The sequence below is a fragment of the Bubalus kerabau genome, chromosome 5, assembly GCF_029407905.1.
Source record: "Bubalus kerabau isolate K-KA32 ecotype Philippines breed swamp buffalo chromosome 5, PCC_UOA_SB_1v2, whole genome shotgun sequence".
Classification (NCBI taxonomy): Eukaryota; Metazoa; Chordata; class Mammalia; order Artiodactyla; family Bovidae; genus Bubalus; species Bubalus kerabau.
In genome coordinates, this window is record NC_073628.1 from 13,150,463 (window position 1) to 13,174,303 (window position 23,841).

The 23,841-nt window shown below is 43.1% G+C and overlaps 1 pseudogene; it reads left to right on the forward strand.

The window, feature by feature from the left end:
- The first annotated feature begins 14,501 nt into the window (after positions 1-14,501).
- On the forward strand, positions 14,502-23,446 carry LOC129653642 (pregnancy-associated glycoprotein 1-like; annotated as a pseudogene).
- The last annotated feature ends 395 nt before the right edge of the window (positions 23,447-23,841 follow it).

Consider the following 23,841-nt stretch of genomic DNA (forward strand, 5'->3'; position numbering starts at 1 on the left):
GGGGTCAGTTCACTTTCAAATATTTCCTTGATCCAGCTTATACTTCTCAAGATCTATAGGCCCCTTCCTATGTAGTCGGTGCTAACTGCAGGATTTTAATCTATTGCATCTGTCACTTCCAGAGTGGTTCCCTCTGTTTTAGCTTCTTCTGTTTGCTGGTCTCTTCAGTGTCTAATTTCTGCCCTGACCAAAGCAGGTGGTGGTGGACAATTTTTTAGGCTCACTTGTTCACTCGTTCTGTGGGGAGGGAGGAACACTGCAAACAAATATCACTGGCGTGTGTGGGGAGTGCTCCCAGTGTCTCAGGCACACTGTGTTTGCCCCTGCTCATGGCGTGTGTGCTTTCCCAGTCTATACTGTTCAAGCTCTTGGTTGCTCTACCAAGAACTGCCTGAGGTGGTCCCTGGGTTGCATGCACTTCCCAGGTCTAAGCCGCTCAGGTTCAGGTAGTCTGGTACTCCTCAAAAGCACAGACTCAGTTGGGCCTGCGTTTTTGTGCCCGTCCCATGTCTGAGCTGCTCAGTTGACCAGGTGTTTGGCGAGCACGGTCGCTAGTACTTATTGCCTCTCCCGTTCCTGCTGCTCAGTTTTCTGGGTGTATAACCGGCACACCTTCTCAGGAGGACATTGACCGTCCAGAATCCCAAGAAGACTTGGTTAGCAATGAAGCCTGCTTGCAGTTAGGTAGATGTTGCCTCTCTGGGGCCACGATTGCCCTCTTCTGGCTCTGGCTGCACTCGCTCCCCTGTCCCTGGCAGGGTATGGGCCAGTCTGCAGCAGGCTAACTGTGCTCAGTCCTTTGTTCTGTGAGCAGGCCTGGTGGTGTCTTAGTTTAGGGCTTTTCGCTGGGGTAGCAATCCCAGGGTCTGGTTTGCTATCTCCAGTTAGTTCCCTCAGATTGCCCTCAGGGCATTCAAGCCCTGTCCTTACTCTAAGCAATGCAACCCGCACCTCCCTGCCCATTCCCTGCTTGCTAGTGGTGGATGCAGGCGTCTGCACTGCTTCTCTGCTTGGAGTTACTGTTGGGCATGTAATCTGTGGGCTTAAATTATTTATTTATTTGTCCTCCCACCTATGTTGCCCTCTGAGGTTCGAAGGCTCACCACAGACTCGTTAGTGAGAGTGTTTCCTGGTGCTTGGAAGCTTCTCTATTTTTTAAGACTCCCTTCTCGGGACGGAGCTCCATCCCTGACCATTTTGTCTCTCTTTTTATCTGTTTCATTTTTTCCTACTTCCTTTCGAAGACAATGGGCTGAATTTATGGGTGCCTTATATCCTCTGTGTGCATTCAGAAGTAGTTTTGTGGAATTTACTCTGCGTTCAAATGTTCTTTTCATGAATTTGTTGGGGAGAAAGTGTTCTCCCTGTCCTATTCCTATGCCATCTTAGGACTGTCCCCGAAATTACTCATAATTCCCATGAGATCAATAGGGCCCTGAAGACAATATTGCCTTGCTAGTGGGGAATAGTAAACCTGGTCTAAAGGCTGGTTTCATCTCAGCTTAAAAAACTTTACAGCAAGCATTCAAAAAATGCAATTGTTTCCAAGAAATTAACAGTGTTTGCAAACACTGAAAGGAATAATTATAAAAATTAAAAAAAAACATGCAGCATCCAAAAGTGACCACATCCACAATCCAATTTAAAATTTCCATATAAATTGTGAAAGTATTTGTCCTACTTTCATCTCAATATTGTAAGGTAATTATTCTCTGATTAAGATAAATAAATAACTTTAAAAAGAAAAAAATCCAGATGTGCAAAGAAGCAATAAAATATCCATAACGAGGGAAAAATCAATTTGTAAAAACACAAGTAAAATATATATGACATAATTAGCAGGGAAGGACATTAAAATGCCTACTACATCAATAATCCTTATATTCATGAAGCTGAAGAATATTGAGTAGTTAAATAGAGACATGTAAAATAGAAATGCAAAGACTGTGGGGAAAAATTAATTGTGCATCAGAGACCTTTGAAATAACTTTAACAGTGCTAAAATATATGTAAATGGAAGTGAAAGACAGGAGAATAGATCAAAGGACTTCATAATTACTGGTTGAAAATTTTCCAGCTATGATGAAAGTTTTAAAGCTGTTAACACAGAAGCTCATTTAACTCAAGGACAACAAATATGACAACTCTACAAAGGCACATCATAATTCATGGATTAAGACAATCAACCAAAGAAATGTAAGCAGAAAAAAAAACAGACAGAGTAGAACAAAAAATGGGGATGACAGCAGATTAGGCAAATGAAAGAAATAATGTTAGCCAGGGTACACTGGCACCACATCTTAATTTCTGAGAGAAATATAATTGACTCAGAATTCTATACCCGAGAAAAATACATATCAAAAACAAGATAGAATACTTTCTCAGACAGACAACAAATACAAGATTGCATCCCCACCAACAGACCAATGTAATAAATGTTTTTTAAAAGGTCTCAAGTCAGAAGGAATTTAAAACAAGTGTAAATCTGGATCTACAGGGGGAATGAACAGTACTCAAAATGATAAACATGTAATATGTATTAAAAGGTAAATATAGGGACTTCCTTGGTGGTCCAGTGGTTTAGGATCTGCTTTGTAATGCAAAGTATTTGCAAATGGCAAAGGTTTGTTCCTTTGCCAGAGAACTAAGATGCCACATGCAACTGAGCAACTATGCCTGCATGTCTCAAATAGAGTTTACACGCTGCAAGTACTGAGCTTTCCCTCCTCAAACAGAGAGTCCGTACCACAAGGAAGATCCTGCATGCCACACTAAGACCCAGTACAGACAGAGAAATGATAAATGACTAAATAATTTAATAATTATCATAATTAAAAATGATAGACTGGAAAGTTAAAGATGCATCCCATGGATCTTAAAACTACTTAAAAACAGTTACAGTGAATAAAGTGACAAAGGATATAAAAGGGAATCATAAAACTTACTCAGTCACAAAGAAGTCAGGGATACAAAAAGAGATAGAAAGAAAGAACATGGGACAAACTGAAGATAAAGAGCAAGATGATAGAATTAAACCCAACTAGAGTTATCCCCTCAGATGTGAACCCCGACTGAAGATATACCCCAGGACCAAGATGACAGCAGATCCCCATACACTGCACTGTGAAGCTGAAACAGAGCCTGCCAGGCTCCAGCCCCTTGTGCCTGGGCACAGAACAGCACCAAAAGTTTATAAGGAGCAGTAATTTAGAAGACTTCAACCATACAAAGTGCATCCTCTGTTTATAACAAAATGGCATTATAAATCAATGTTCACTGGACAGAAGAAGAAGAAGGCGCTAGTATAGTGTGGATCTTCCCACTTTTACAACTCTAATTCTGCCCAGGAAGCAGTAGATAAATTATAAGACTTACATCTCTTCAATACTAGACATACTTGACATGCATAGACAATAGTAGACATACATGTTTGATTTTCATGGTTCAGTCTCCTCTCTTGCTCATCCTGGGCAACAGGGACTGCACCTCTAAACCACAGCTCAATCACTACACACAAAGTCGGATGATATTTGCCGAGTCTTTCACATAAACCAGTGAAAACATGTTTCCTCCTATTTCACACTCCTGGCTCTTTTCAACCAACCACGGCTCTTGTCCTACCTCCTGGGATCCTGGTCCTCTATCACTTGCAACCATGTTCCCATATACCAGGCCTCAATTACACCCAAAGAAATTCCTATTCAGAGTGGCCATAATACACGCAAAAAGGGAGAGAACAGGAAGCTCCTTACTCTCCTCTCTTGTTTCTTCACTACATACACTCACTGAAAACCTGTGTACCAGGTTTGTTACGTACAAAAGTTCAAGTTGAAAACTTTAAACATGTAAAAGTGCATTTGCATGTGCAATCACATCAGTTTATTCACAGATCTGACACACATTGTCGTGGGCACATCCAAGACAAGTTGGTGTGCATTTGTGTACTTTACTGTACAGAACTGTATGGAGTACAATAGTGCAGGACTTTTATTTCAAGCCTATGCTGTCTGAATGGAAGCATAAATACAATTCTATTTTTAAAGGTGTACTTAGTTGCTCAGCTGTGTCTGAATTTTCAACATATGGACTGCAGTATTCCAGGCTCCTCTTGCCATGGGGATTTTCCAGACAAGAATACTGGAGTGGGTTGCCATGCCCTATCCAGGTACGCAAGATTTAAAATGTTTCTTTTATTGTTTGTGTTTGTTTTTTATGTATTATTTGTGTGAAAAGTATCATAAAGCTATTAAACTACAGTAATATATAGCCAATTGTCTTAGTTGGCTTCCTAATTAACTTTGCTGAATTTATGAAGAAATTGGGATTTTTGAATCCCCCCTTTCAAATGTAACTTGTTCATATACAGGGGACTTACTGTTCTGCTAAAACCTGTGGATCCAAAAGTAAACGCCTCCCCCTCCAGTCCAAGGAAGTCACATTCTTGGTTGGGATTTTAGAGGAAATGTGAGATCTCCATAATTCTAGCCATTTCAGTCTTTTCAAAAGACCTTGATCAGGACAAACAAACACTAAAGTAGAAATAGTCATTGTGTTTCTACCCACTTCTAGAAACTGTTGCTAACTCCTCAGTACTGGATCTTGTAATGCTGCTGACTGGATGGAGAAGTGACGTGAAAAGAAATACGGAAGGTGAGACAGATAGGTCAGGATGTGAGGTAACAAAGACAAGATATTTAGAAGCTGAAGAATTGAGAGAGATTTGGGACCTGAGTTGGAAAAGCAGTTTTCAAAAAAATTGGGTCATGTGGTATGTGTAATCCTCACTTCATCCTTTAGAAGATTTCTACTGACCAGTCTGCCTGTATATTCTGGAGCACAGTTCAGTCCATCTAGCTGTTTCTCATTGCTGCTCCTTTCTCCTGGCCCCCACACTGCGGCCATCCATTCAGCCTATTCCATTCATTTTTTGTTTGTTTGTTTGTTTTGTTTTTGTTGTTCTTTAAGGCAGGTGCTGCAGGCTACCTACAAAATGATCAATTCTCTGTTTCTCTTTCAAAACAGAAAATAGTTTGTTATATAGCCATGAGCCCAGTAGTTACAGGCCTGCACTTCCTACCCACCCATGCTCTTAGTCATGACTGGTGACTTAAAAATTCAAGCAGATCTGTAAGAGAGATTTCTTGGAAGACTGGTTTCAAGGAGCTGATTTAGCTGAGAGATGGGACTCTTCCCTTCCTGACTTTCTTTCTAACTGCAGCCTGGATTTTAGTTGTGATAGCTAGAACTCCTGCAGTTGTATTGGACAATTGTGTAAACTTGGAAATGGATATCGCCCAAGCTCTGGCTGGCCCACCTCCAGATTTGTTTTAGTGGGAGAGAAAAATCAAGTTTATCTTGCTAAAGTTATAGTTGCTTTAGGTTTTTTCAATGTACATCCAAATTTAATCCTGAATCTACTATGTGTTTAATATGATATAGCCTTAATATATTGTTGGGTTTAGTGAATATATTTATATTTTACATTTCTTTAATTTTTTATTTTATAAACTGATTCATCAACCATTATACCTAAATTGTATAAATGCAAAATTATGATTATAAGCATGCTTTCCTTTTGAATTTTTATACTTTCTTTTCTTCTTTCCTTTTTTCCTCCATATTTGTACAGCCTGGGCCATGTCCTCTATTATAACCTCATCGATATCCATCTCTGCAGGCCAAAACAGGCTTAGAAATGTCTGGGGTGAACCAAAGAAGAATGAATTACAGAGACCTGAATGAAGGGTGGTGGCCCTTGTTACTCATCATGAATGTTCTGAAGTAGAATCACATTACCCTGCCCTTCTGTGTGCATATCACCCCCAGGTGTGCCATGACCATGGAAGATACTTTGGCCAGTGGAATTTGAGTAGAGGTGATATGTCACTTCCAAATGGAAGTATTATTTTCTGTCCCACTAGCTGGAGTGCAGATGTAATGACAGGAGCTGGAGCAGCCATGTTAGACCAGAGGTAAGTAGCACAGGTGGAAGATGTGACAAGAAAGAAGTTGGGCCTTCATCTCAGTATAAAGACCTGCACTAGCATTATATGACAGAGAATTGAAATTGTATTGTATTTAAAACAATGCTATTTAGGTTTTGATTACAGTCATTGAACCTGTAATGGAACACTCATAATAGAAAAACTGATCTTTGCGTCAGCCTTGTCTTGACATTAGGCTCTGAATGAGACAATATCTACTGACATATACTTACAAGTGAGTCAAGTGACAGCCCTGTTCTCTGGAAGCTGTGTTCTAGTGTGGGATTCAGAAACTGAAACAAGAACAAAGCTACATGGCAGGACAGCTTCAAGATCCTGTAGGAACCTTTGGGAGGGGAACATGAATCAGCCCTGATCTCAGGAGGTTGCCTGAAGCAGGGACAATCCTATATCAGTCTCCTCATAAATAGACCATGGTGCCAAGTTTCATGTAAAAGTTATTTATTTCAAATTTTTCCAAGAGTGTTTTCCCTTTTGACCCAGTGCTTAAGATATGCGTTTGAGACCTGGTTTGTGAAGATTGCAAATGCCCCAGGGCAACTAAGCCTGTGGGCCACAACTACTGAGCCTGAATGCCTTAGAGCCTATGATTTACATCAAGAGAAGCACAGGACTGAAAAGCCAGTGCACTGCAATTACAGAGTAAACTCTGCTCACTGAAAATAGAGAAGCCCTAAGCAGCAGTGAAGACCTGATGCTGCTGCTAAGTCACTTCTGGCGTGTCTGACTCTCTGCGTCCCCGTAAATGACAGCCCACTAGGTTCTGCTGTCCCTGGGATTCTCCAGACAAGAACAGTGGAGTGGGTTGCCATTTCCTTCTCCAATGCATGAAAATGAAAAGTGAAAGAGAAGTCGCTCAGTCGTGTCTGACCCTCAGTGACCCCATGCACTACAGCCTTCCAGGATCCTCTGTTCATGGGATTTTCCAGGCAAGAATACTGGAGTGGGGTATCATTGCCTTCTCTGCAATGAAGACATAGTGCTAAAAAAAAAAAAAAAAAATTATCCCAGGGAAATCAGTGGGGTTTCATGGAAAGTAGGACATGAAAAAGGATGAAATCAGTCTGGTTCTGCTATCATGCAAGTCATGGAGAGGGAAGCTACAGCCTATTTTCACAGGAACTTGGGACATAAGATGTGCCTCAAATGTGCCCCAACCCAAGGCTAGGGAGCTGGGATTTCACTCTCCAACTAGAGCCTCCCTCTCATGCTTCAACTAACACCGAACTGGTATCTCCAAGCCCTTGTATTAGATCCTCCAAAGACAAATCAAAGGTGCCACTAGAAGCAAAAGACACTAAAGCTCAGGAAAATGCAAGCTCAGATAATGTCTAGATTTTTGCACCCAGTCTGCCATCTCCAGCATCATGTCTGAAATCCTGCTAGTCTAAAGACCTCCATGGGTCTCTACATGTAAGCATTGTTTCAGGTTTTAGTTTATATAGGAGTATAGTTGATTTACAACATTGCATTAATATTAGTTGTATGGGAATTTAATTCCCTTATACATACATATGTATCCATTGTTTCTTAGATTTTTTTCCCATACAGGATATTACAGACTATTGAGCAGAATTCCTGTAATGTACAGTAGGTCTTTGTTGATTATCTATTAAATAAAGTAGTATACATATATTAATCTCAAACTCTCAATTTATCCCTCTCCCACCTTTCCACTTTGGTAACTATAATTATTGTTTTGATGGACGGAAGGGTCTAGGTACTTTTTGGATGAGGGTCTGCGCTTGTGAGAGTGGAGTGGCCAGGGAAAGCAAGTCTGAGAGAGACCCATTTGAGATGATGTTAAATATTGAGGAGGACCTAGCCATGCAAAACCTGGGATTCTAGATGTGGGAAGTAACCCCTGCTAAGGACTAAGGTAACCAAGCTTAATAAATGGCTACCCTCCATGATGTCATCCCATGCTTCAGTTGTGAGTTAGCATCAATGAGGCATGTCAGCCTTCCCAAGAAGGGAGAACCTGGGGCTATCACGAGGCTGAATATGCTCTGGACTCAGGGACGTGTCCACAAACTGGTTATCACCAGGAGCATCACGTGCCAGGGGCATCACCTATGCCTCTGACTATCTCCATGTACTTGTTCTCAGGAGAAGGAACGCCAAGGAACTGATAGAGCAAAGAAACAAGTAATGACTTTTGTTTTGTCTTGTCCCATGTGATTCCCATGGCCCTTTGACCACACTGCTCTCTGCCCAAAACTCTTTCCTCTTTTGCATCTTCAAAGGTGGCTTGTGCATAACAACAGCACCTGGCTGTGAAGCCTGGTGGCTGGAACTCAACTCACAGTCAGCTGGGACCCACAGATGTCCAGGCTTGTCCTGTGTCTCTGTCCTCTTTCTCCAACCAGATTTGTAAAGTAAAGTCCCTATAAAATATAAGGGTGATTGTAATTCTCTCAAGGCCTTTGAATTTCTAAGTTCTCTTTGGAGCATCAAAGAGAGAACACATCCCCCTGCATCCAGACTAGTCTCAGACCTCGACCTCGCTCAGCCTGTGGTTCCCTGAGAAAACATAAAGCACATACCTAAGTTACCAGAAGGCTGAGAAGGGAAAGCTTCTCACTGTGAATGCATGTTCATGTTACCCAGTCAGCCAAGAGTCTGTCTTCTGTGAATGAGGAGCGGGAGCTCTGGGGATCTGAGTTGGGAATGATCAGTCACCACCTGCATGACTGCCTCCTAGAGTCACTACAGCTGGGGCTCTCCCACTGTGCCTGGAACCCAGAAGAAACAGCCCTGAATATTGTTTTCCTGCTCCTACACGACGGCAGGTATGTTGATAAAATTGAACCAGACTTGAGGGGCAACAGGAAAGAAACTTCCACTCTGGTGCTTGCAGACATCTTAGAGTTACCCAGCAGTGGATACAATTGAGATTTCTCTCATCTCTCCCTTCCTGGAAGTCTCCTAGTCTGGGAACCAGAGTTCCTGGGTCCCAAGTCTTCTCTAACTTACCTGCAGCCTTAAGGTGAGTCATACACCCCAGGGTTCAGTTTCCCATCTCTTGGATGAGGGAGGCTGGACTTGCTCCAGAACATTTTTTCCAGATTGAGTCTCAATTCCAATCAGTGGACAAGTGGCTCAGAGGTGGCTGTTGCTGAGGATGATGGTGGTCAGGGAGATGCAACTGTCTGGTGAAGTTCATGGGTCCTGGGCTCAGGGCTGAGAGTGGCAGACCACTTGGCACACAGCTTCTTTGACACCGAGGTCTTAGAGGCCTTGCCTCCTGAAACTTACCATCATTTGGGTTCTGTGGGATGATATCAGGTAATTATAAGTCAGAATTTACCACTGGGGAAGCTTGTAGATTCCTCAGCGGAAACCCAAATTAGGCTGATGAATCATCTCTCCAAACAAACGCTGGGAACTAGATATGCCAGGACTCTTAGACATCTTTTGGATGATCTGCCATTTGCTCTCTGGCTTGGGATGATGCCCACTCTTAGAGTGGAATCAAAGGGCCTCTGGGGGAGCCTTCCCCTCTCCCTGTGACTCTTTAGCAGTGAGTACAGCTCTCTCCCCTCCGCTTCTGGAGCAGGAATTCCAACAGGAGTTACATGACATCCAAGTTTAACCTGAGGACTCAAGAAGGTCTTGCCCTCAGGTAGGCACTACTCTTTTCCCAGTGCGTCTTCCTTCCCTCCTGGGTCATGTGCATGCTGCCCACCTCCTGGTTACTGGGTTCTGAATTCCTCCTCCCTTCACTTGTAGATATCTTGGCAGTCCCACTTGTGGCTCCCTCCCTACCCAAGCCCAGTCCTTCACCTGCAGATGGCACTAAAGAAACAAAAACCAAGACAGGTGTTCCCAGTTCATTCTTTCTAAAAATGTATGCATTCCTTCTGCTTCCAGACCCTGTCCTAAATCATCAACGTCTCCAGCTAGATGATTTCAGCTTAGCAGAGGAATGGAGATGCAGATGGATGAGGGGAGTGGTAAAGGTGTCAGGTGTGGGGGACAGTTTTCTGATGACAAGAGATGAATTGGAGTAAGGAGCATGTGGTCCTCCAGCCACTTATTCATTGGGGACCTGCCTGAATCTGTTATCTTGGGCTCCTCAGGCTATCATTAAGACAGAAACTTCAAAATGGACTTTCTATAAACTTCATACTGCAAAACAATTTCAAACATAACAAATATAATAAAGAAGAGTGTCATGAACGGTATATTTCATCATTCAGCATCAATAACTACAAAACTAACCTCTTAGTCCCACAAGTTGTCATAGACTGGAGACTATGCAACATCAAGGTGGTGGCCAGTTGAGTTCCAAGCAGAGACATTCTTGACTTGCACCAGTCTTTCTCTTGTTGGTATGTTCTCACATGTGGTGGTTGAAGGGAAGGAAGAAGCGGGAGAATAAGAGAGAAAAAGAGGGATAGGCTAATCCCACCATGAGGGACCACCATCAAAACCCCATGTCAACCTGGGTACCTCCCAAAGGTCCTAATTCCTAATACCATCACATTGGGAGTCAAGGGTGGACACAATTCAATCCATAGCAGCTATGCATAGCATAACAGCTATCTTTTTTAAATCAAGACAGACCATCATTTCATTCTCTCTTTTAACCCTTATTCATTTTTCCTGAAGGATTTTAGGGACAAGATGTACATTTCACCAAATGTACATAATGAGTATTTGTGGTAGAATGATAGGATATGAAAAAAATGCTCTTTTGTTCCCAAGAAAATGAACATTTTATATCCAGTCCATGTGCAAATTGCCTTGATTCTCAAAAAAGTAGATGTCTTTTCACAGTTTATTGAAAGAATGTAGTCATATGTTGTACTTGGTTCATATCACAGCTCAGATCATGAACTCCTTATTACCAAATAAAGACTGAAATTGAAGAAAGTGGAGAAAAGCACTAGACCATTAAGTTATAACCTAAAACAAATCCCTTAGGACTATACAGTGGAAGTGAGAAATAAATTTAAGGGACTAGATCTAATAGACAGAGTGCCTAAATAACTATGGACAGAGGGCTCATGACATTGTACAGGAGACAGGAATCAAGACCATCCCCAAAAAAAGCAATGCAAAAAAGAAAAATGGCTGTCTGAGGAGGCCTTACAGATAGCTATGAAAAAAAAAAGGGAAGCAAAAAGCAAAGGAGAAAAGAAAAGATATAGCCATTTGAATGCAGAGTTTCAAAAATAGCAAGGAGAGATAAGAAAGTCTTCCTCAGTGATAAATGCAAAGAAATAAAGGAAAACAATAGAATGGGAAAGACTAGAGATCTCATCAAGAAAATTAGAGATACCAAGGGAATATTTCATGCAAAGATGAGCTCAATAAAGGACAGAAATAGCATGGACCTATCAGAAGCAAAAGATATTAAGAAGAGGTGGCAAGAATACACATAAGAACTGTGTAAAAAAGATCTCCACAACCCAGATAATCAGGATGGTGTGATCACTCACCTAGAGCCAGACATCCTGGAATGTGAAGTCAAATGGGTCTTAGAAAGTATAACTGCGAACAGAGCTAGTGCAGGTGATGGAATTTCATTTGAACTATTTCAAATATTGAAAGATGATGCTACGAAAGTGCTCTACTCAATACACCAGAAAATTTGGAAAACACAACAATGGCCACAGGACTGGAAAAGGTCAGTTTTCGTTCAAATCCCAAAGAAATGCAGTGCCAAATAATGTTCAAACTACAGCACAATTGCACTCATCTCACACGCTAGTAAAGTAATCCTTAAAACTCTCCAAGCCAGGCTTCAGCAATATGTGAACCATGAACTTCCAGATGATCAAGCTGGTTTTAGAAAAGGCAGAGGAACCACAGATCGTATTGCCCACATCTGATAGATTATCAAAAAAGCAATAAATTCCAGAAAAAACACCTACTTCTGCTTTACTGACTATGCCAAGCCTTTGACTGTGTGGATCACAATAAAACGTGGACAATTCTTAAAGAGATGGGAATACCAGACCACCTGACCTGCCTCTTGAAAAACTTGTATGCAGCAACGGTTAGAACTGGACATGGAGCAACAGACTGGTTCCAAATAGAAAACGAGTATGTTAAGGCTGTATATTGTCACCCTGCTTATTTAACTTATATGCAGAGTACATCATGAAAACGCTGGGCTTGAAGAAGCACAGGCTGGAATCAACATTGCCAGGAGAAATATCAATAGTTTCAGATATGCAGATGACACCATCCTATTGCAGAAAGTGAAGAAGAATAAAGAACCTCTTGATGAAGCTGAAAGAGGAGAGTGAAAAAGATGGCTTAAAGCTCAACATTTAGAAAACTAAGATCATTGTATCCTGTCCTATCACATCATGGCCAATAGATGGTGAAACAGTGGAGACAGTGGTTGACTTCATTTTTCTAGGCTCCAAAATCACAGCAGATGGTGATTGCAGCCATGAAATTAAAAGACACTTACACATTGGAAGGAAAGTTAAGACTAACCTAGACAGCATATTGAAAAGCAGAGACATTACTATATCAACAAATGTCCGTGTAGTCAAGGCTATGGTTTTTCCAGTGGTCATGTATGGATGTGAGAGTTGGACTATAAAGAAAGCTGAGTCCCGAAGAATTGATGCTTTTGAAATTTGGTGTTGGAGAAGACTCTTGGATTTCCCTTGGACTGCAAGGAGATCCAACCAGTCCATCCTAAAGGAAATAAGTCCTGAATGTTCACTGGAAGGACCGATGCTGAAGCTGAAACTCCAATACTTTGGTAACCTGATGCAAAGAGCTGACTCATTTGAAAAGACCCTGATGTTGGGAAAGATTGAGGGCAGGAGGAGAAGGGGATGACAGAGGATGAGATGGTTGGATGGCATCACCAACTCAATGGACGTGAATATGTGTGAACTCTGGGAGTTGGTGATGGACAAGGAGGCCTTGCATACTGCCATTCATGGGTTCATAAAGAGTTGAACATGACTGAGCAACTGAACTGAACTGAAGTTATTGAACATAGTGTCAGATTTCTTTCCTCTTTTTCTTTTCGTTTTCTTTGGTTTTGTTTTTGATGGGCAGGATTTTTGTTTTTCCTTAGAAGATATTCCATTCTGAATGTAGAGTCATAAGTCTGAATTTTAAAGCCACTTACATAATGTGTTGTTATAGGTAGCTAGTCAACAACTTGATGCAATTAGATTTATTAGTCTTTGTTCTCAATTTGTTCAGTTAAGTTCAGCCCTTCAGTTGTGTCTGTCTCTTTGCAGTGCCATAGACTGCAGCATGCCAGGCTTCCCTATCCATCACCAACTCCCGGAGCCTACTCAAGCTCATCTCCATCAACTTGGTGATGCTATCCAACCATCTTATCCTCTGTCTGTCGCTTCTCCTCTTGCCTTCAATCTTTCCTAATATCAGGGTCTTTCCCAATGAGTCAGCACGTTTAGTATGCATTCAGTCTCTTTTTAAATTAACCAACATGAATTCAATTCCTCTCTGTCACCACTGCACCCCCAACTCTAGGCCAGAAACAAAAAACTGCAGAGACTGAAGGCTGATTCCAGCACATCGCTGTGGAGATTTTGTTCCCACTTATTTTTTGGGAAAAAAAAAAATTAGTTGCTAACATTAAAATCAGTAGATTGTACATAAATATCCAAACTTCTGATTCTCTTGAAAACATGGCCAACTGGCCTGCTTTCCAGCATGGGTGAAGTGGAGGAAAGGCTGCTCCTAGTGGTAAGGCCTGTGCTGCCCAGATTCCAACATGGTCACCTAGTCCTAGTATTGTATCTCCTGCCTCTTGGGGCCATGAGTTTGTAAGAACGAGACTTCTAACTCTCTTAAGATAAAGACTACTTTTGTCTTGATCAACTTTGACTTTGAAGCCTTTAACCTAGAACCTAGCACACAGTTCTTCCTTGTACATTTGTTGGATGATATAAAATATCTTGTGGATGCATATGAAATTTCTTACAATACTGAAAGCATGCAATTGAAGTACTGCTCTGCCCTAAATCTATGATACAGACTGGCATCATAGGTGACCCTGATGTCTGCCATTAGATCCACTATCTAAAGCCAGTTTTATGTCCCTGGGCTGTCCCTGAAGTCTTCACTTTGCCATTTTTCAATTTATCCTCCTAGCAATCTCTTCTTCAATGAAGACAGCAATGCATATCTGATGAAGTGGCTAGGAAGATGACATGAAACCACGAGTGTCAAGCATGACCCCTAGTATCCATTTTCATGATGCATTTAGCAGTTTTTTTTTTCCAAGTAGGCAAGGTTCTCTGTCTTCTTAGATGTCCATGCAGATCAGTTTGATTTTCCAGCCAAGCTTCAAGGAAGAGATTACAGTCAATTCTCTGTATTCTAAAAAGCTTCAAAGTCCACTCGCCAAGGACACTGATGAAAGTAAAGATTTTATCAAGAGCTTTGTGTTTTGTTTTTTTTTTTTTTCAGATCTTTTAGTGGCCTAAAGGGGAAAACTAGTGTAGGTCAGAGCATATATAATTAGGGGCTCCCAGTCAGCACTACATGCTAAGAACCTAAACTTCCCTGAGTACTTGGAGCCAGGAAAGAAGCATGAAGTGGGTTGTGCTCCTTTGGCTGGTGGCCTTCTCAGAGTGCATAGTCAAGTAAGTATGGTGACACTATGTCACACCATATTCCTTTCTCGGATTTTTCTTTTCATCTGATTATTTTTCCACCCATCAGGTTGAGAAGAGAATGGAATATTTCCCTAAGAGTCTTAAAGTTCAACTCTTACTTATGATAAGTAACTTGCTATAGGAACTGTGGATCCCAAGGTCTTGGTGTAGATTTGGGTTGCACAAATCTTGGGGTTCAGTCCTGTCATGACTTGTTGAAAATACAACTCCTTGCAACTGTTCAGTGCACAGTTTATGCAGATGTTGATGTGGTCCTGTGGAATAGCACTTTTCTCCATTTTATTCAACATGTCCCCTTTTTTCCCTGTCTACTTCAGTGTGTATATGTCTATGTCTGCATCTCTGTATCACTATCATTTATCTCTCCATCTCTTTGGAAGTCACTGGGAGTGTATTTCTCTTTGTGTAGTTTTCTTTTAATTTTTCATTTTACTCTTACTTCCTTCTCAAGCCTCTGAATTTCCCTTCCTTGTTCTCTATATCTTGGATTCTTTCAAATCTCTCTTCTCTTTCAACTTGGAGAAAGATACACTGTTTTATATACACTGTTTTATATCTGACAAGCAGTGTGACCAGACCAAATTCAGAAACCTCTTGTGTTTCAAATTTCTCCCTTGTAAAAGAGGAGAAGAGTCCCCCTTATACCTCATTCCTTGAGGTTCTATGAGAAGGAATGTGTGGGATGGTAACAGCAATGCTAATGGCTGTCATTGTTGAGACTTCCTATTAATCAGGTACCTTATATCCATCACTTCACTTATCCCCAAGATATTCTATTTGGAGGCTTTGTTTTGTTACATTCCACAATTTTGCCGAAGGGGAGACTGAGACACCACATGGTCATATGGCTTACCCAAGATTGCAGAAAAGAACCTGTATTCAAATCTATGTCTTTGCCATGATATATGTATAAAATTCTGATAATAATGTGCCTGATAAAAATGATTAGAAAATACACAGGGCCATTACAATGACAGTTATACCTTAACACTGACAGCTAATTGTAGCATCTTCTTTGTTTTCTTTGTCAAATGCTCGGTGGAAGAATACCTCTAAGGCGAGTGAAGACCATGAGAAAAACCCTCAGTGGTGAAAACATGCTGAACAATGTCTTGAAGGAGCATGGTAACAGAATGTCCAAGATTTCTTTTCGTGGCTCAAATCTAACTACTCTCCCGCTGAGAAACATCAGAGATGTGAGTATTTTGGGAGGATGGCGCTCCACAGAGCCTCCTGGTGCTCTAGCCTAGCATGGGGCTCATCTGGAGGTGCCAGGTGGGATGTTTGGGTTGGGGTTCCTGAAGGAGGCAGAGAAACTGGAAAACAAGTGCCCTAACCAGAGGAGAAGGCACTCTCATCCTCAACTGTTGGTCTTTGTGACTGGGTTTGGCAATTAACAGGTGGCAGGTAAATATCCATTTCTTTGTCAAATATGTGTCATTAGTTTGAGGGTGATTGTTCCTTCCAAAGTAAGTGAGCCACTCAGTTACAGATGAAGTGTGAACCATCACTGATCAAAAGGTAGAACCAATTGCAAAGCAATTGTGAATCCCTAGGTAGAGGAATTCAGTTTCCACAGATGCAAGAAAAACAACAGTAAAAATTTACTGAACCTGTATTCCATGTATGGCCATAAGAATCTAACACAGTTCTTACTGTTTTTAGATTAGAAAAGGGCTTATTTTGTCTTAAGGAATGCCCATGCCAGCCTGAGAGATAGGCAAAGAGTAAATACATGTCAAATGAAAGGGTCACCTGTTTGGTGTTGATTGGATGTGGTCTGAGTTTAGAGGGAGTGGCTGGGGTTGATCAAGAAGGACCCCCTGTAGAAGGGGGTGATAAGACTGGGTTTGAAGAGATGACAGAGCTTCTCAAATGAAGGCACTAGGATTCCTGGGTGTCCAGTGGTCATGGAGGCCCAGTTGTTATGCCTCTGGGCTTCCCATGCAGGAGGTACCACTTCAAAGCCTGGTCATAGAGTAAATATCCTGCATACAATGTAGCACAAGAAAAATATATCAAATGCAAGTACCTCTGTGACCAAAGTCTGTGAGATGCAAGGTGGTTAGAAAGTGATCTTAAGAGATATGTGACACCCAATGGGAGGCATCATTGTGGGAATAGAGGGTAGACAGTTCTGCACTGACCCACTCCCTCCTTCTCCCTGTAGTTGACGTACGTGGGTAACATCACCATTGGAACACCCCCACAGGAATTCCAGGTTGTCTTTGACACAGGTTCATCTGACTTTTGGGTGCCCTCTGACTTTTGCACTAGTCCACAATGTAGTGAGTACAGACACCCTGTACCCAGACCATCCTTCACTTGCCCTGCCACCCTGTTTCCACCCTTGGCACCTGATGACACTCATCTCTTGTGTCTACAGTTGCACACGTTAGATTCAGACAACATCAGTCTTCCACCTTCCGGCCTACCAATAAGACCTTCAGCATCACCTATGGATCTGGGAGAATGAGAGGAGTTGTTGCTCATGACACAGTTCAGGTAACAATGTAAAAAATGCTGAGTCAGGACTGGCTATGGAGTGACCACTGCTTGCAAAACAGATGCAGGACCATCTGGCAGGACCCTTCCTAGCCTAACTCCCATAGATATTTGCAATCTTACCCACAGGATCATGTCTCTGGGGAGGTAGTGCCCGTGGTGACACAGGAGCAAGCAAATCAGCTAATCCAGAGAGTGGCTTGTGGTGTGGACTTGCAGCTCCTCTGCCCATGAGCAGTTCAAGGTTCATTTTTCTGGGAGCGAGAAGAAATGATAAAAGCACCCACTTTTATATTCGCAGACTGTTCCAGGCACTTTCAGGTGATAACTGGTTTAATCCTGCAACAACCCCACACAGCAGTTACTCTGATTAGCTCATGAGACATATGAGGAAACTGAGGTGCAGACAGAAAGGGCCTTGCTGAGGGCACACACGTGGTAAAAGGTGGAGTTAGGCTGGCTTTTCAGGACTGAAGTTGCTGTGGGTGTTTGGGGACAGGATAAAACTGATCTGGGGACCCTGGGGGCAGTCAAGGGCTTCAGGTATCCAGAGTGGGAAACTGGAGGCCTGAGAATTCAAGGGGCCTGATAAATGAGTTCTCACTCTAGAGGACCCTTGAGATTCTAATAAACCTATGGCCTGCCTCCCCCAAAATACTTGAGTACTTCCCCTCTCTCTCTTTCTCTCTCATACACACTCACAGAAATATACACATATCCCCAAAAGTGAATTCCTCAGGCAGTAATTGCATAGAACCCTGCAAGCAAGATTGTGTTTTCAGCTTCTGTCTTCCTTCACAGATGCATACTTCACAGTACATTACAGAGAATGCAGTCTATTCCTGTCATTAGGTCACAGTGATGCCAAAGAGAAAGCTATTTTGCTCTTGATTGTTTTGTCCATAAGGTGGCACCAATGGGACCTGACCTGACTCTTGGTTGTCCCACCTGTACAGAAGCCAGGAACCCAATTTGACTCACTCAGGTGGTGTTTTTCAGAAGGGCAGATTTTTAAAATTCACAGCCTCTCTCAAAAGGCACCCAAATTTTCCTCCCAATTTGGTCTAACCATCTATGGGCCACTGAAGACAGAGCACAGCCTCAATTCTTCTCTGAGGATATAATGGCAAGGCACCCCAGCCCAGTCCTAGCCCCACTTCATGTATCTGTAAGTGGGAACACTCTTCTCTCCCACAGATTGGGGACCTTGTAAGTACTGACCAGCCGTTCGGTCTAAGCATGTCAGAATACGGGTTTAAGGGCAGAGCTTATGATGGCATCCTGGGCTTGAACTACCCTGACAAATCCTTCTCTGAAGCCATCCCCATCTTTGACAAGCTAAAGAATGAAGGTGCCATTTCTGAACCTGTTTTTGCCTTCTACTTGAGCAAGTAAGTCTGAGATGGACAATCACTTTATCCAAATTAGCTGTAAGATGCTTTCAGGTGCATGAAAATTATATAACACTTGATAAAGAATTATCCTGAGAGATGATCTAAACCAGGATAATTATGGCCCCAGGGCCCTACCTGGCTTCACCCCTGGCTTTTATAAATAAAATTTTATTGGAACACAACCCTACTTGTGGGCTCAAGACCAGTAACTTGGTCTAGGGGGGTGAGTGAGGAGGAAGGCTAATGGAAGGCAACAGGAAACAAGTTGAAGGAAAGGAATTAGGATTTGCTTATGAAATTGATAAGGAAGGAAGGAAAAGGTGGATATGGAAAATGGTGGCTATCTTTCCTTCTTCATTAGCATTTCATTGGGAGCCCAGGACCAGACACCCAACTTATGGAGCCATTGAGAAATGAATGTGTGGGTCCCCACAAAAGTGTGGGACTCTTGTTCAAGAAATATTAGGCATTTCAAAACAGGGAGAGCAGAGGTGGGGTCCCTTCTGAGTGTGGGCCCTTTGGACAGTGGAGGTCACAGGTCAGCAGAGCCAATTCTAGGTGACCTGAGCCCATACCCTTAGAATTGCCATTCTTTGATTTTCCTGAAAAATGACAAGCTGAACAAGGAGAAAGCCAAAACACTTCAGCACCCTGTCCTCTAAGGGTGTCTGAGCATTCAGGTTGCTGGAGGTCCAGGGCATCTTCAGAAGACACAGTGGGTGGAGCCCAGCCAAGTGATTCAGCTTCTAACCTCCTCTGTGCCACTCATTAGTCAGTAACAGACCTCAGTCTGGATCTCAATGTTTCCTAGAATCTATTTCTGCATCTGTACATGGGGACATTATTAGGGCCTTGATGGGTGGACAAGCACAGCTCTCAGACAGTGCTGTTGTTACTGTCCTCCAAGGATCACCTCCTCACTTCTCTCTACAGAAAAAAGCTGGAGGGCAGTGTGGTGATGTTTGGTGGGGTAGACCACCGCTACTACAAGGGAGAGCTCAACTGGGTACCATTGATCGAAGAGGGTGACTGGACTGTACACATGGACCGGTAAGCACATGTGTACCAGAGTGTACACATGACCCTCCCTCTGAGGGTCAGCCCAAGTGATGCTCCCACTACTGTACATGGACACAGGCAGATACACACAAATATATTCTCAGACACACAGTCACACAGACATATACACCACCCACAACGACACAGACAGACACACAGACACATGGAAACAAACAAGCTGATACATATAAACCTACACAGAGACACATAAAAACATGCATAGCTAGTCAGAGACACACAAGCACACACAGAGACACATACAAACACACATACAAACAAAAAAGCCCATAAATACACAAACAACCCATGGGTTAATAATATCCAGGCCTTCTGACCAGGGCTCTGACAAGCATCCTAAAAGAGTCCAGAGAGGTCTGTGCAGCTGGGAGGAGGCTGCACCCAGTGCCTTTGAGGTGGGGAGCATGGTTAGAGGACTCTACAGTGTGGTGAACAGAGTATCAGGGAGAATTTCACCAGCCTAAACAAAGATATGATAAGATGACCAACTGTCCAGGGCTACCTAGGACATAGGAAGTTCCCAGTACAGATAAATGTCATTTTAAAAACAAGGACATTCCTGAGAAAATGGGGAAAACTGGTCTTCTTAGGGAGCAGCTACCCAGCAGTGAAGAGAGCTTGGCTGCAGTCTTAAGCTGTGAAAGCAACTAATAAAAAAGACATCCCACATTCTTGGGCACACAGTGGGACAGGGTCTATAACAGAGAATCAGGAAGGTGGGATCCAGGAGTGACCTGAAGACAAGAGGCATAATTGATAGGATTCTGTGTGATACCCTCAGACAAAAGCTGACCTATCCTTTGGTGTTTCTGTGGGCTAGTTATGTATTTCCTGACCAGGGTCTCAGGGTCCGCGCTGGTTGTAGGAGCAGTGCTGGGAGACACCCTCTCCCAGAGGAGCCCCTCTCTCCCTCTACTATGAGAATCTGCTGCCCCTGCGAATCTCCATCTTCACACTGTAGTTGACCCATTATTTGTTCCCTACCAGATACAGCTCTCTGGATGTTTCTTATTGTATTCTCAGTCTTCATTCACTCATTGAACAGACAAGCATTGGGCATCCACTGTGTGCCAGGCACTTTAGGGAGGCAAGGAGAATAAAACTCGCCCTCACATCTAAGAAGGCAGATATACATGATGTGACCTGCCCACATAGTGAATTGTGACTTTGATACATGCTAGACATGAGGAGGAGAAAGCAATGGCAACCCACTCCAGTACTTTGCCTGGAAAATCCCAGGGACTGCAGAGCCTGGTGGGCTACCCTCTCTGAGGTCTCACAGAATCAGACATGACTGAAGTGAGTTAGCAGCAGCAGCAGCAGACATGAGAAAGGGTCTACAGAGATTGACCAGGACATGAGACTAATAAACACCGGGGGAAAGACTTCCCGAAAACAATACAATTAAACTGGAATCTGGAAGATGAGAAGTAATTTGCTAGTCAAAGGGTAGTGGAGTCTTCTAGGAAGGAAGACCAGCTTGTGTAAAGGTAAAAAATATCCTGGTGTATTCAAGTACTGCATTCGAGGATGTCAAGAAAGGTGCTGTGTCAAGAGCAAAGGAAAAGAGGGCCAGAAACAAAGCTGTTTACTAGACAGTCAGGAAGGGGACAACTCTGGGGAGACTCAGAGTGACCTTGATGTCTGCTTTCTTCCATTGTTTCTCAGCATCTCCATGAAAAGAAACGTAGTTGCTTGTTCTGAGGGCTGCGAGGCTGCTGTTGACACTGGGACATCACTGATAAAAGGCCCAAGAAAACTGGTCAATAAAATACAGAAGCTCATTGGTGCCATGCAACGGGGTTCCAAGGTGAAGGGTCATGCCTCAGGGTCACTCCCAGTCTCCATACACAACACGGATCTCCCAGGCCAACCTCTCATCCTCTGTCTCTAACAGCACTACGTTTATTGTTCTGTGGTCAATACCCTGCCCTCTATTATCTTCACCATCAATGGCATCAACTACCCAGTGTCAGCTCGAGACTACATCCTCAAGGTAAGGGGACAATTCTGAGGGTTTGTTCTCAAACTGGAGCTTGCAGGAACCCTTGGGCTGCTGCTGGGATGAGGGCACCCTCTGGAGGCCATGTCACACCATTGCAGATGCTGCTGAGCCCTGTGGCTGGGCCAGTGCCTCAGACAAATCCAGTCACTTGAGAGTAAAGGGCTATGTGCGACAGTGATTTTCCTGAAACAAATGTGGAGATACCACACCATATGGCATGGTGGGAGTCACAAGGAGAGGGGAACACTAAGGTCCTCAGTCCTCAAAGAGCTTAAATTCTGAACATGTAGGTGCATGAACATGAAATTCAGCTCTAGCAGACCCTGAAATAGGCCATGTTACAAGTAGAATGGCTGGGGACAGTCCCAGTGTGCTGTCCCAGCATAAGTTAACAGTCTCTGTTCCTTTCTTGAAGTTTTCTTGGTTTGTAGATAAATTACATGCTCAGCCTAGTTCTTGGCTTCATCTTCCCCTTGCTCTGGCCAGGTGCCTCCTTTGTGAGTTGGGGTACCGACCCCTCTGTGGGGAGGTTGGATCCTAAGGAGAATAAAGGGTGCACAGTGACTGCTCAGCCCCAGCACAGGGTGGAGGCTTCATGTCAGCTCCCTGCGAGAGTTCAGAGGAGGCTGATGGGCTCAAAGAAGGCTTTGAGGAAGACAGGGAATTTCAGGAATTCTAAAACCACAAACTCATTGAGCCATATGGAGGGTTGCTTGGTTCTAGGAAGAACTGCACTGGATTCCATGCAAATGGCATCTCAAGGTGGTCTGCACTGGGGCACTGGGGACTTACTCGGGGTGATGAGGGCTACAGACTGGCCAGTGGGGATGGGGAACAAGAGTACATTACCCAACCAGGCCTGAAGTGGCCAAAGAGGGTGAGTGTGGGCCAAAGGAGTCTGCTCAGTGTTCCTCAGTTAAGTCTTCAAGAAAGTGTTGTAGGCACTGCTCTATTTAAGACGGATAACCAACAACAAGTTACTTTGTAGCACAGGGAACTCCGCTCAGTTTTATGACAGCCTGGATGGGAGGGGTGTCTTTGGGACCAAGATACTTGGATACATAGAGTTGAGCCCCTTTACTGTCCACCTGAAACTCATAATATTGTTAATCAGCTATATTCAAATACAAAATAAAGTTTTTAAATAAAGTACGGATTGTGGGGATGCAGGAGGAGAACCAGCATTCTCTGCAGAGAAAACAAGAAGCAGGAGTTGGAAGGAAAGAAACAGGGAGAAAGGGGAACTAGGGACACATTTGTTCTTTTCTAAAAAATTATATTGAAGTGTGGCTAATCTTCAGTGTTGTCTTAAGTTCTGCTGCACAACAATGTGACTCAGTTATACACATACATATATATATATATATATTTATGTTTTTCATGTGGCTTATCACTGAATATTGAATATAGTTCCTTATGCTCTACAGTAGGGCTTTGTTGTTTTTCATTCCTCTGTTTCCCCAACTCCTAGTCCTCCACTCACCACGTCCTTCCTCATGACAACCTCATGTCTTGGACCTCTTTGGTTTTGGATGAACTCTCATATCCTCTGCTGCTGAGAAAACCCCTTATACTTACCAAAAGAGGGAAATAAAACAAAGAATTGTGCTGGGTCTGGATACTGGGGGGAGTCACCAGTAAGGGCTCATGCTGACTGGTGTGTGTCTCTGACTCCTCCAGGATTCTAGAGGCCGCTGCTATACCGCCTTTAAAAAACAACGATTCAGTTCATCTACAGAGACCTGGATCCTGGGTGACGCCTTCCTGAGGGTGTATTTCTCGGTCTTTGATCGAGGAAATGGCAGGATTGGCCTGGCACGAGCAGTGTAAATGCTTGGAGTGGTTCAGGAATCAGTAAGGCTGCTCCTAACACACACTCACTCACACTAGGGCACTCCTGCCCAGGATGGTGGTGAACTGTATTTGGTGGTCTGTACACCCTATTCTCAGTGAAGAATAAACGGTTTCACTCTAAATGGTGCTGAAACAAATGGTTGCCCCTGTTTGTGTCTGAGAGTGAAAGAACCAAGTCTGAATCAAAATTGAGAGAAGCCCTACTCCAACTGGCTTCAAGGAAAACGGAGACTCATTGAAATGATTCTGGGAATCCAGGACACAAGAATCAGAGCAAATACAAAGATCTCAGTGACTGGACCCAATAAATTAGAAGTCATCAATTCTCTCTCTCTCTCGCTCTTTCCCTTGGCACTTCTTTGATGGTCTTA